Raw genomic sequence first — 15,040 nt, 5'->3', positions numbered from 1 at the left:
CTACTACATGATTCAGGTTTTAGCTGGAAACTGGCTCGTGGTAGTTAAACTGCATGATAAGATAAATATATTCTTGAGCGAATCCAGTATCTGTTTTTTCTAGCCATAGCACAAGAAGGGCTGATGTAACCATATCAGTCTTACACAAATAAGGCTACTTTTGCAAAACAAACCTATCTACAAGCCTAGGTGTAGGTTATGACTGATGCAACATCAACATATATACACTAGCTAATTCAAAAATTAAAGGTATATACATGACCTCAGATATGTACTAATTGTCATAATAGGTTTTTTATATAATAAGAGGATGAAAGACAACTTAGGACACTGAGTGCACAATTTAATACATCGTTGCAAATGAGGTGTAAAACATAATTGTCGGCTGTTATTTAGCCTCAGATCTAGGGCATGGTACTTACGATCATACACATTTCTTCGAGGTAGGTAACATATAGCCACGATTCCGACTTGGCCTACACTCGTTATAATTACGATATATAACCCATGGTACAAGTGATGTACAGTGTATAACAGAGTGCAACAACATAATGGCATGACCATCAGATGGAGTAGGTAGCAGACAACAAATAGGTAACAATAACATGCTATTTGTTTATCATCACGCCCCGTAATTCGCAAGACAATGTGATGACAAAGAACGTCATTGGACATAGTGAAGAAATACTTTTGGTTGAATTCTAGTTTATTGTTTAATATCTTATGTGGTGCTCTTTTGTTATTGCTATATACCTTCAAATAGATAATAGATCCAGTTTCCTTACTTTCGACGCTTTATGTAGCACTTTCATTTTCTGATGTATGTCTGTGAGTTTATATTTTGTGTTTCACGTGTACTTTGAATGTAATTTTATTTTGTTTGTTCGCATGCCCACCGAAAGTTGTTGTAAACGAACGCCCTGTCTGCCCCATATACGAATAAAAACTATCACTATCACCACATTTCAATATGTACATACCTAAACCAGAATAATTATCGGTGATATTATCACCTGTTTGATGGTGTAATCCAAATTTTAAGATGTTTGATGTACTAAATACCACATTGACATTTAATTTACGAAACCTGTGCTCGATTGTATCGTACACACTACCTTTAGGTGTCATGAAGTGTCGATTTTTTAATTTATTGTAAATATTATTTACTGTGTTCTCACTGTATCCATTAGCATTTGCAATTTGCATCAAAACTGCTAGTTCTCTTTTTGTATTTATAGGATCTATCGGCAGCTTGAGGAGCATGTGAATCTAAGCGAAAAAGAAGCTTCTCTTATATTTTTCAGGGTGACAAGATGTATCGTTTATAATGCCAATAGTACCCTCTTGTTTCTTTGTAAATACTGAATATACGCTTACCATTCGTTTTGTAATGGTGAGATCTAGAAGAATTATAGCATCGCCCTGCTCTAATTCTAAGGTAAATTTAACCTTTGGGCTGTCAAATATAGTTGAATACCTGTTTCGGTACCATTAAGCAGTATCAATACGTCGACTTATTTTTTGTAGTATACGGTTTTTTCTGCGTTGTCTTTATGAGATTGAAGAAATTAAGTCTCTAAATTTGTCACAAAGATGTTGGCTAGCATGCTTGCTATCCTGTAATCCACTGCGATGCCTTCAGCTTGGTAAAAGATTTCATTATTGAGCTGGAAGTAGTTGTAGCTGAGGGATCAATCTAGCAGTTCGATCGGCTCTATTTCACCTAGTCACAGTTTCTTAGAAGTCATTAGGTTTGCTCTGATTTTTTCGAGATATTTAAACACAGAAACATTCGCCTATAGACTGGCTAAGTCAAAAGAAACTTACATCGAAATCTTGGGAATATTAATTTTAGCAAGCAGTTGCGTGAGTTCATATCTGTTTTTTAAACTGGTTGGGTTTGTAATACTATATGTGTCGTTCAGTTTTTTTTATTCAAAAATTTATTCTGCTCATAGATCAGAAGCATTAAATTACTAACAATTAGATGTAGTGGTTAATCTGGTTTATGGATCTTAATCTATGATTGCACTCTTGGGAAACAACATTCATAATCTTAATATATTTCTTTTCCTTATCTGTAAACGGGAAACTGGAGATGTCAATTTTCTTTCTAAATGTATTTGCAATAGGATATTTTTTAACCTCACGTATATTGCTGGACAAAAATACATTTGCACTATATAGTCCTGATTATTGATTATAAGTATAGCAATGCTTTTACTAGCTTTGGTAGCATCATCTTTCATATCACGTAATTCATTGTTTGTAGATTTCAATATTTGTTCTTTATTATTAGGTACATGAGGATATTCAATTTATTTTTTAAAGTGTTACTTATTGTGACCATTGTACTCGTTGTCTGACACCCACTCGTTTTAGACTGCTTATTGGTTATTTTAGAATCTATTACAATTCCTCTTAGCTCTTTTGGTTTCATGTTTTTACGAGTATTATACTGTAAACCACTTGACAGTAATGTATGCACTTCGTCTGTAAACACAATGTCGCATAGATTCACTACTCTTTCAGAAGGACGGTGTTTTTCTATCGGATTCGTCTGGTGATTCAGGTTACGAACCTGGTACACATTTTTGGTCTTTTTATCGTGGCTAATTTGAATCTGTGTAAATAGTTGTTAGCGCTACTACAAACTACTTCCATCATGCATTAGTTTATTCTTTGACCTTAGTTACAATTCTGTCGCCCTGTTTGGCATTAGATTTATATTCTTGTAGAACTCTATTATTTGTAGTTTAAGCAATAATATTTAGCTTTTAGCCTTGACCAATTTTGCAACCTTATTAGAATTATAAACTTTAACTGTGGAATCTTTTGGAGTAACTTGAAGATGTAAAAGTTTTTGTTCAAAATGATACACAAACGAATTTTTGCTGTCTTGTTTTGTAGCTTAAGAGAGGTCTTATAATCTCCTATTGTCTGTCTTGGCACTATTTTATGGTACCGTGGTATTGTCGACAGGACGGCGATCTCTTATTACCCAAATAAATAAAAATCTGGCCGGATAAGTATTTATTTGCCCAGCTCGAATGAATTACAAATATGGACGGCTAGTTTCGGTAAACTTTAATTACCATCTTCTAATATGAAAGTATTTTTTTTGTATTTGCAATAGCATTTTCAACGATTTCTATGTTGTTTAGGTTCATGTACACACAGAAGAAATTTCTTCAAAATATGTGCGTTACAAACTCATAATATACATTAATTTAGCACCACTCTAAGTGTCGCACTGTCTTCTAGTCCACAATACATAAGACGATAAATGTAATATAAAAAAAATGAGTATGGAACATCCAGTGTCAAAAGTACAATAAAATCTATGTTGCGTGCGTGAACAACTGTCTTTCCTTTACTTACAAACAAATTCTCGCACTGATTGTAACAACATATTACTGGTTATGTTAGTTGGTATAGACGTACTCTCTGTAACTATGTGGTATTTGGGTTTTCTGTATGTGACAAACTTGTCAACAAGCACGAAAGCTGCCTGTACTTTACAGTCATAATGTTAACGTAAGTATAGATACAGCTGCGTCTCGCTGATTCCTTCGCACGTGTGGATTGCGTTACTCTACAATTTCTGCACCATGTCTTCGCTGGTCAGTGCATCATTGTGAGCCTGTCATCTGTTCGATACGATGGCGCCAATGGTCCATAAGGATTGTTCCTATACCAGTTGTTCCCATTCACGCAAGGTGGATGCCTCGCTCATGAGTTCGATTTCAGTGATCCACGTTGTAGGGGGTTTGCACAAGGTGCGCTGGTTCTCTTTTTTCTACTCTGCGATCTTACCCAAATTCAACCAGTAAACGTAGGAACGCATCTACATCTTTTATCCCTCTTTCTGAAAGTGTGATATCTTTCTGCAATCTCTTTAGTAATTTGGTTTGGCAGATTTTTAATAACTCTTTCTGCTCAAATAACATGTCCAGGAACTGGTTCCGTTTCGCCATCTTTTTAAAGTATTGAACTGGTTTGTGAAATACTGATTCATTATAAGGCTCCAACATCAAAATTCCTCATTTCGTGCTCTCCTGTTTCTCTTACACCCTGTAATCACATAAAAATAACTGTTTAAATTCTTTGTAAGTCCTGCATTTATCCACAACTAGTTGTGGTATCTGGCTTTGCTCGGGGAGTTTATGTGAGACTGTGTGGTAGTTGGAATAAAAGGTTTAACTTTCAAGTAAAAGATATTTTAACTATATACAATACCTGTTAAAGTATAACAGGTAAAAGTTTCATTGAAAACGTATTATAACTATTAACAATGTTTGCTTATAAACAACATTTTGTATCCAGGGTATATTAACACAAACTTTTCGAAATTCCTGCTCGAGAGGAAGCTACGTATAGTTGACCGTGAGAAAAGCAGGAGCCTTTGAGGCTGATGCCGCATCGTTTTAAATTGTGTCCTTGCGCTTTTTAAATTATAAAGCTGTAGGCTAAATTGATTGGAAATTTCAGTCTTTCAAATAGGAATGGCATTTCAGTAGAGATCGGTGGTATTCTGAGGATGAATAGTGTGTTTTTGTAATTTCCAGTCATAAGTTTGGCTTCGATGATGTTATTACACAGTTGTTTGCCGATCATCCGTGTTCCATTACATAGTTTTTGTGAGTTGAGATTTCTGAGTAGTGTGATCGGAGATCCAATTTTAAGTTGAAGGCAGTGTAATGGCACTTGCAAGGAGCTTAGAAATTCTGTAGGTAAGTTCACATTTTCTCCAACATTTACGATCTTGTCGATCGATTTCTATATCCTTTCGTCACCGGGAATTTTCTTTTGAATATTAAAGCTGATATAGTCGATAATATAATTTCTTGTTGCCAAAATTGCCCTTTCATATAGCCAGTCCGGATTGGCTTAGTTGTGCACAAAGTTTGCATGAATTTGGTCTATGAGTTCGTTTTCAGCAGTGGCTTGTTGCAGAAATCACTGCTGAGTTTCATGAGGCCGGTCGTCTGGCCATAGGATACGTGCCTTCGCCTAATTGTAAAAGTTGTTGAGCAAAATGTGCTGTTGTTTCGTCTTTCGATAGTTCAATTCTCATATGTTTCGTTAGTCGCAGTATTTGTATGTGTGGCCAGATTTGTGATATTTTAAAGCATTCATTGATCTCGTCTACTGGTCTTGACTTGAGGATAACTGGAATCTTTTCTAGAAAATCTGCAGACAGTATGAGTAGAGCTCCTTCCATCAGAGTTTCCTCGCAAAAGTTTTAATGTTCTGTCCATAGCTTCGAGTGATTTTTGTATGTGCCATTGTGCATTTCTCGCAGAAGATAATTTTAGCTTGCTGTAGAAGTTCGCCCCGTCCAGATGCTCTTAAAATTTTACATACCGAGAACCGTTTTTCGGCTACATTGAACGATAGTTGTAAGGGAGAATGGGCAGTTCGTTCTTCTTCCATAAGTTTAGCTGCAATGCCGGATGATGCCAGTGCAGGTGCCACGTGTTGTTTAGCACGTATTTCCGCCACCAGTAGATTTATTAGAAACGTTTTCCCGGTACCGCCTGGTGCGGCCACATAAATAATTCCACCAGTGTTGTTGACGATTCGGTCCATGATAACGCCGTGAATTTCCTTTTGATTGTCATTCAAGAGCGGCTTGTTGTGAGCAATGTATTGAAGTAGTTCGTTGATGTTTTAGATTGTTTCCTTTGTAATTTCTAATTTTAGCACGCTGATAGCATCTTTTTGTGGTGCTTGCATCCCAAGTTGTACTAAGGTCTCGTTATTTCTGACGTTTATCTTCCAGGCGAATGAATGTTTCGTTGAAGATGTCGTCGTTGAATTCGAAGATCAATTCAGGATTAGCCTGTCGGATTTGATACAGTATGTTATCACTCACAATCTCTTTGAATGAGTCCCATAACTGTTTTGGACTCGATGGTTTGCATGTTGAGAGGTTTTCGTAGTGTTATTCCCAGTGGTTGTCGTTTTCCAGTAGTCTTAAGCGTTGGCATGCTTCTTTGTGCGTCTGGCATTGGTTATCGTCAACAGTCTTGAGATCTGTGAAACTTGTTGGTCCCCGTATTTCGTGTAGCAACATTCGGAAATAGAAACATTCGGCGTGTTCGGATGTACGGTGTGTACTCGGCGTACAACGCCAATTTTCAAATTCCTGAGTGATCTACTGGAATCCCTTGTTTCCGTCGTAGAAATAATTTAATTGTCGTGTTCCAAGTATATTAGGTAGGGACGTCGACACATAGTAATATTTTCGCAGATGCAGCCATTTGGCGCAGTTGGTAAAAATCTGTTAATGTTGTTTTCTGAGGAGGCTCGCTTGCAGTTTGCCAGGCGGTGTCTTTTGTGTAGTAAACTCTCTGTCCGTTGTCCAAATGTACTGCTAGATGTTGCACAGTTGGTTCGCGTTCGTGTATCGTAAAACCGAAAATCCCCCACGCTTCTTCGTTACTGTTAATGTATCTTCCCATTTGGTACATTAGGATCTCGTCGTTTCTGTTTTGTTGTTCGCTGTCTTTGACTATATGAAATACTGCCATGTCATTGCCTTAATTCATACACTTACAGACATATTTGATGGATTTAACTGAATTGCAGCATTCTACGTTTACCGTGCTGGGATAATTTTAGAAAGTAGTGTGGTTATATGGTACTACCCACTGATTATTTATTTCCAGTTTATTTGCTGCCTCGTATTCTTATTTTTGCTGCGAAGCTACTGTTTTTGGGTGATCGTCTTCTGTATTTAGGACTGCCAGCGGCTCCAAATGGCTCTGAGCACTATGGGACTCAACTGCTGAGGTCATTAGTCCCCTAGAACTTAGAACTAATTAAACCTAACTAACCTAAGGACATCACAAATACCCATGCCCGAGGCAGGATTCGAACCTGCGACCGTAGCGGTCTTGCGGTTCCAGACTGCAGCGCCTTTAACCGCATGGCCACTTCGGCCGGCCCAGCGACTCCAGTATGTGTGTGGTCCAAGTATAGTTTTGGGTATTTTTTGCACATTTTCCATCACTCATACATGGCGAATTGGGGTTTAATGGCCCGTGGATAATGTTTTTCGCTACTATGTCGTACAGTTCCGCATCTCCTTGTGGATTGGGAAATTCAGCTTGGATGATTATGTCGATATCCGTGGGATGAATTTTGTCTGGTAGCCATATGAGACCGTGTGAGTGACGCAGTCCTCGTTTTTGCATTCGATTGTGTACACCCAACACCTAACAGTTCCAAAGATGTGGTATTTTGTGATGACTCCAATAAATCTCATTTGCTTCATTCATATTCCATAACACGTTTCCGTTATTTACGTTTCTTCCAGAGTTGCGCTGAAAATTTTGTCACCCCAACGTACTGAAAGAAACTGCAGTTATAATTTTATTGGATATGGCACATATTTAGTTCTTACGAGTGAGCAGGGCAGGAAAACAACATTGAACAGAATTATTTAGCTGAAACAAATGACTATCAGGAAAGTCTTGTTCATAAATTGATCCGAACACAAAGGAAGCACGGCAAGATGGTACCGATTCCATACTATACTATCATTTCATATAACTTGATAAATATTCTTTTACCACGCACTTCAAACAGCATTTAAAACAGATACATGGGATACATGTTAAAGCATGACCTACGAAGTGAGTCTAACAAACGTGACAAATTAAGTGTGTAGAATATCTAGCGCATCGACAGCGATAATAGGTATATAGGACTGACGGGGTAATTTTAAAAGTAAGATACAATTAGCGTAGGAACGGGTTTTCATTAAGAAGCTTATACAAACCGGCAGCCGCCACGCACATTCACAAAACAGAGAATCCTCTGGTAGGAACTGATGAACAAAGTTCTACTTGCGCTTAGGACATGAACGTTCAGACGCCGAAACGTTTCGAACGAGAAAGCGATAAGTGAGGTAAATAAACTCTTCGAAAACGTCTTGGAGATTCTATTACACTGCAGCGCTGACTAAAGGCGCGAATCAAGAACTACACCACAAAGACAGTCAAGGTTTTTAAATATAACATTCCTTTAGCATATGAGCTGATAGTCTCCGATAGTTACATACATCGATACGAGTGCGATGTAATAGTTAAATGACCTCATATTCGCTTTTACCTATCACTGTTTTTATTTCACTGTCGCAATTTCCGTAACTTTACCATTTTCATGAATTAAATTTGGTATTCTTATATAAAACCAAATCTTAAGGCATTTTCAAACATATTATTTGATATTACAGTATAACATCAAGTCTGATGCCTGAAAAAGGCTCAAATGTCAAAACTGCGGTAGTGAAATAAAAGCAGTATGACGTCATTTAAAAAAATTATAAAGCCTGTGGACCCATATTGAAAAAAAAATCTGTGGCTAAGTTCAAAAATGTGTCTCTGGCGTATAGCTATTTCGCATTTTAAATAAACGTGAGGTGGCTCAGTTGAACTATAAATATACGCATGTAGCGGTCGCATTCATCCCGGCATGAGCAGGAACAGAAGGTAACGAATGTCGTGACAAGTACCATTGACCAAGGACACCTAACAGTTCACCATACTGTATCGTCACAGCATGTTTGATGGTAGTCAAGACGATCGTCAGAGGAACTAAGGGAAATGAACATAGTCTGAAAAACTTACTATTTTTAATTATTTTCTACGAACCGATATTGCTTTTGTCAGAAGAAATATTTCTGAATCTTATGGTGGTGCGCCTCGGAAGACGAAAACTTGCTCTTCCGAAAGGCAATAGTTTTAATGTGATCAGATCTTAATGTTGCAAAACGCAACAGCTTTAATGTGATCAGAACTTAATGTAATTTACGTAATAAGTATTGTTCAGTCGAATTACTGTCTTGCATAACATGTATTCATATGCACCAGGCGTTTGACTGTAGTTTATAACAATATATTACGTCCAGTTCGGAGTGCCTAGTGTACAACAGTAGCGTATAACTAATTGATGACAACTGTAGTTTTATCACACCAAAGCTGTAAGTTTGTTTTACGGCCACTTTTTCCACAAAAGACAGCATTTAACTTAGATAACTCGTGAGAAGTGTCTTCCTTGTAGGGTTGCTATTATTAATGTACATCGACAGGAGAACACGACTATGAGTCCGTGTTTATACTTCCGTAAAAGCAATCCGTTTTGGGAGGTATGAGTTAAGAGAAACCAGAAAATGGTGTCAAATGTACATGACTGTTAATTCTTTAACTGCAACAAAGGATTACATTTCAAAACAGAGAAAAGAATTGATTTGAGACAAAGAGGAGGCAAAAGTTGGCAAATATAAATTTGCAGAAACAATAGCGAATTATTTAGCAGCATTCACCACGATAGAGAAAAGTACGTACCGTCGACAATAGATACAATTAAGCATTGTGAGCAGTTTGCGCAGTCCGTTCCATCGATCACGCAGGGCGCAGGGTACTGTTTTCATGGAGTTGGCCATAATGGCGAGCACGCAGCAACTTGCAAACGAGAAACAATAACGGCCGCAGGGCCTTCCGGCGAAGCGGTGCGGTGTTTTTGGCGCCGCGCGAATTTGCGTGCGTTACAAGAAGTTCGGCCGTGTTGTACGACGGGCGGCCGGTGACAATACGCACGGCGCACTGGCGCGTCATACAACGAGCACTAACATTGCCGCTCACTGCGCTTGTCGGCTCATTTTGTACGCCCGCTCTAATAGCTCCCGCCACGGTTCTACTGGGGAGCCCTAATGTTGCGTTAGTCTGCAGTCTTTCTTGGCTCTTGTTACATATTCTGTCTGGATTGTTATGCCGCCTCAAGGTGCTCTTGAAACTTCTTCACCAGTCAATGTTTATTGGGTGGGGCTCAGGGCATATGCTAGGACTTTCCAGTGTTTCGAGCCCTCTGTTGATCTCTTTTTCAGGAGTATTCTGATGTCTCCAGCTGACTGAACGCTTTCGAAAATCAGAGTCGCGTTCACTTACAAAAGGATGTTTTCCTGTGCTGTGGAGTTATCAGGTTATCACCATCTATGCAATACTGATGGCCCACCAAAAGTTCCTGAAGAATTTTACCCAAAAAAACTAAACTTCGCCTGAGAAAGCTTTGGAAGGTCTAATAATACCTACCAATCGCCGTGTCATCCTCATCCATTATGCATCAATGAATATGGATATGGAGAGGCATGCGGCAGCACATTGGTCGCCCGGTTGTTGTCAGCTTACGGGATCAGAGCACCTACTTGTTAATCATGTAGCTCCTCACAAGGGGTGCGTGCACCCCAATTGCCAACAGCGCTTGGCAGCCCCAGACGGTAGCCATCCAAGTGGTAGCCAAGCCTAACAATGGTCAGCTTCAGTGATCTGACGGAAACTGGTCTTACCACTGTGGCAGTGTCTTTGGGCAGTTTATCCAATAATATCACCTTTCTTCAATAAGTGCGGGAAAACATCCTTCTGTCACACTGGTGTTCGCTTGTGTTCAGCCAACTGGATGTTGTGTATGACTTTATACACAACAGTAAGGAGAGTGGGCACTGTGAGGGGGGGGGGGGGGAAATCGACGGGAAGAGGGTCCAATCCCAAGATGAAGGTGTGTAGCAAGGTATGTCGCATCCAGGTAGCCACAGAATCTGAAAGCACAAAGCCTGTGGCTGTATCACACAATTCACAGAGATGAATTTGATTCTGGTGTCGTCCCAGCGATCATTTCTGTCCCTGCAGCAAAAACAGGGAACGTCCAAGAAGTTGTAAACTGTTACCACTCTCCTAGTGCTCCATACGCCATATAGTCTGTAAAAACTGAATTATTAGAGTGATATTTTGCCTGTCTGGGTGAAGTTGGTGAAGCCCTATGGGGTGGGTGTAGCAAACGAAGCAAGGTATAGTAGCACCATCCACGTAAAAACTCTGTCGGTGATGGTCTGTCAGGTGGCTGGAAGTGATAGGAAGACAAGAATAGCAACAGAACTTGATTTATTGTGCGGGAGGCACGACGTTAGTCCAACTGCTGCTTAAATGTTCGTACAAAGCGTTCAGCTTCACCATAGCATCGCAGGGAGCGATGCACTTGTGATGTGGTTTATGCCAGAAGTGATGGAAAACTATTGAAAGCTGCAACGAATTGAGGTCCGTTGATAGTAACAAACACTTCGGGCAATCACTCGAGGCAAAAGAATGATGGTAAGCTGTAGTAGAGTTCATAGCAATTACGAAGGGAAATTTGCTGAATGTGTCTACAACGATGAGCCAACCTGTATTCCAGTAATGACCTGTGAAACCGAAGTACAAATGTTGCAAAAGTGCCTCAGGTTTGGGCCATTCAAAGAGCTGCTGTGATGGGGCTGCCTGATGTTAACCACAGGTTTAGCACTCAGAAGTCAACTGTGCAATTTGTGCATAGAGACTGTGCCAAGTGCAATGATTTCGCGCCAACTGCTTCGTGCGAATGACGCCCCAGTGAACTTCGTGTAGCAACCGAAGCACATCAGGCTAGACAGCCTGAATACATGACTGGTCATTAACAGTTTGAAGCTACATTACAACTTGGTGAATCGCAAGGTTGTGCTAACATGCAAAATATCTGCGAAACAAACAGCTACAAATCTGTCTGCCTGAATGCGACCAACCGATGCCGTTGCAGTGGAGCAAAATCTGCAAATCAGGATCTGCTGTGGTGGCCTGGCCAATTTTCCAGTGATTAAGCGGAAAGCTATGCAAAACATCTGTGTCTCGTTCATCAATGTAGCAATCAGAAGCAGAGAATAATTTTTATTTTGGCTGGAGCCATGGTCATTGGAAATATTTTGAATGGTGCTGTCGCCATTTGACTCCAATAATTTTAATTTTATTGTTATAGGATCCATATTTCAGCCTTAGGCCATTTTCAAGAACAAAAAGTTATCTATATGTCAAAAGACGTATCAAACCAGTCTGATGTCTTTTGACATATAAGCAAGTTTTGTACTTGAAAATGGACTAATGACGAAATCAGCATCGTATAGCAATAAAAGAAAATTTATTATAGACAAGTGGCAGCAGCATCATTTTAAAACATGGAAAAAGAAGCAGGAGATTTGTAGAATGTGGAACCTGAGCCAACAGGTAGGCAAGACAGAGCATCTGTGTTAGCATACTTACAATACTCAATCTCATAGTACCAATTTGACAAAAGAAGGGGCCACCCATTGCAGCTTCTGCACTGCGCGAGTTGGGATTTTCTGAGAAGAGTTAAACTAAAATTGTAGATGTATGAATGCAGAGTCTCGCGGCGATAACACTGAATAAAATGTTCTCGGGTTTCCAACAGCGTCAATTGCTTAAAACTACACGAGCTTTCGGCCAAGCACTCCTTGGCCATTGTCAAGGAGTGCTTGGCCGAAAGCTCGTGTAGTTTTAAGCAACTGACGCGGTTGGAAAGCCTAGAACATTTTATTAAAATTGTAGATGTTTACGATCAGTGACCAAGCAAAATTTTCTGCCAAAAAGACACTTAGTGACACCATAGACAATGGCGAGACCCTCCTTTCCAATTTGCGAACAGTTACAATGAGCTGTGGGTAACAACTTCGAAACTAAGTGAATAGGCCTGTCAACAGCATCAAATTTACGCAACAGAACTCCACCAATTCCGTGAGAGGAAGCATCCACAGTCAAGACCACAAGCTGGCTGGATAAAAAGGAACAAGGCATCGGTCACTAAGCAAAGCATCTTTCAGCTTCTGGCAAGCAGACTGACACTCTTGCGACCAAATAAAGGGAACGTTCTTCCTGCACAAGTGATGCAAGGTAGGCACGATTTGAGCGGCGATAGGAATTAATCAGATGTAATACGTAACCTTCTCTAACACAGACTGCAATTACTGCTCATTGCATGGGGGTAGAAAGTCAAGCAAGCGAATATGATTGCAACGTGTGACCACGCTAGCTATTAATGGCACTTTCTAAAACCTCAAGTTCAGTCTGCAAAATACATACATTTCAGATCGGATACAGATTGAAGATTGCTAATGTGTTTTTCAAGAGTGCGACCTGAGACGACAATTTCAGCTAAATAAGTCATGCAAAACGGAACTTTTGCCTGCAGCAGCTCCAGAAAGCGCTGAAATATGGCGGGCATAGAAGCAATTCCAAACGGCAATCTTAAAAATTGCAAGAGATACAGATAAATGTTAATGAGGAAGTCTTGGTGCGACTGCTCATACAGAGGGAGATGCTGACTCTGAAATTAATGGTATATAGGAGCACCACTTACATAACTTGATAGTTCAGAGGCCTCCTCTACCAGGATACAGATTAGCTGACTGTTTTTCAAGAAGTTCTTTGCGTGGTTGGGGAGTGGCTATGTACATGGAAAACAATATTCCATTGGAGTTCATAGACGTATGACGGCACTGCACTGAACAGAGATTTGAATATTGTGCAGGGGCAGTAGAATTTAGTGAAACTAAACTTCTAATTGTTGTTGTTTACAGGTCCCATAACTCTGACTTCATTCAGAGCATTTCTGCTCAAGCTAGAGAGGGTTCTTGATTCACTTTGTAGGAAGTACCAGAAATTAGTTATATTTGGCGACTTCAATATAAATTTTGTATATGATGGTGCAAGAAAAAGGATGTCGGTAGATCTCCTAAATTCATTTGATCTGAAGCATACTGTGTTTTTACCAAAAAGGGTGCAGGGAAACAGTAGCACAGCCATAAACAATGTTTTTATTCCTTCTTCATTACTAGATGGGCACTCTGTTAGTAAAACTGTGAATGGCCTTTCATACAGTGATGCACAAATCTTAACACTAAAAGGCTTTTGTACTCAAACGAATGTCACACATAATTACAAACTATATAGGAAAGTGAAACCAACAACAATAGAGTTTTTTAAACCTTGTCAAGGAACAAGAATGGCAGGATGTTTATAGTGCCGATAACATAGATTATAAATGTAATGCTTTCCGTAATATATTTGTCATACTTTTTGAGAGTTGCTTCCCATTAGAACGTTCTAAACGGGTACTATCAGTAATAGGTGGTTGACTAGTGGGCTCAGGATATCATGTAAAACAAAGCGGGAAATTATATCAAAATGTTAGAAGTAGCCACAGTCAAGCTACAGTAGCCCATCACAAACAGTATTGTAAGGTGCATAAAAATGTTATTAGGAAGGCAAAGAGTATATGGTAAGCAAATAGAATAGCTAATTCACAGGATAAAAATAAAACATGTGTTCTATTGTGAAGAAGTGTCTGGTCAGCAGCACAAGGTCGACGATATAAAGTCAGTTCTTAATAAAAATATTTCTGTTACTGTATTTTAAACATAGCTGCGCAACAGCAACGGTTCCACGTAATAAGATTAAAAACAGCCGACCAGTTGCAAAGGATAAAGTAATCTTTACCTAGGTTTCGATAGATTTAAATCTATCTTCTTCAGAAGGCGGCGCTCTCCAACTTCCATGTACTTATTTTTATTTGTCTGACAAACCCTATTCTCAGGGCTATATTTTATTTGGACTAATGGAGCTATCCAGATGTTTGTAAAAACGACAATGACATATCACTCCATGTTAATGTAATACTGCCGCCTTCTGAAGAAGATAGATTTAAATCTATCGAAACCTAGGTAAAGATTACTTTATCCTTTGCAACTGGTCGGCTGCTTTTAATCTTATTTCTGTTACTGATAAATCAGATATATGTACAGTATTAAACAATCATTTTCTGAACACTTCTGATGAATTAAATAAAATTTGTTTCCTACAAGGAATCATATAATTTCCTTGGCAAATGCCTTTGCGAGATTGATGTCTGAAATACTCCTCTGTGATACAGACAAGGGGTAGTTTGAGTCAATAACTAAATCACTAAAGACTATGGACTCTAATGGGTATGATGGAGTGCCTGTCAGAATATGAAAGTACTCTGCTGCACATTTAGCCCTGTATTTAGCCATATTTGTGATGTTTCCTTTAGGAATGGTCAGTTACCTGAAAGATTAAAGTACCCAGTAGTAAAGCCGCTTTATATAAAGGGAGAAAGGGATAATGTAGATAATTTTAGACCTGTTTCTATCCCA

The sequence above is a fragment of the Schistocerca americana genome, chromosome 7, assembly GCF_021461395.2.
Source record: "Schistocerca americana isolate TAMUIC-IGC-003095 chromosome 7, iqSchAmer2.1, whole genome shotgun sequence".
NCBI lineage: Eukaryota > Metazoa > Arthropoda > Insecta > Orthoptera > Acrididae > Schistocerca > Schistocerca americana.
Note: the sequence above shows the minus strand (reverse complement) of the source record.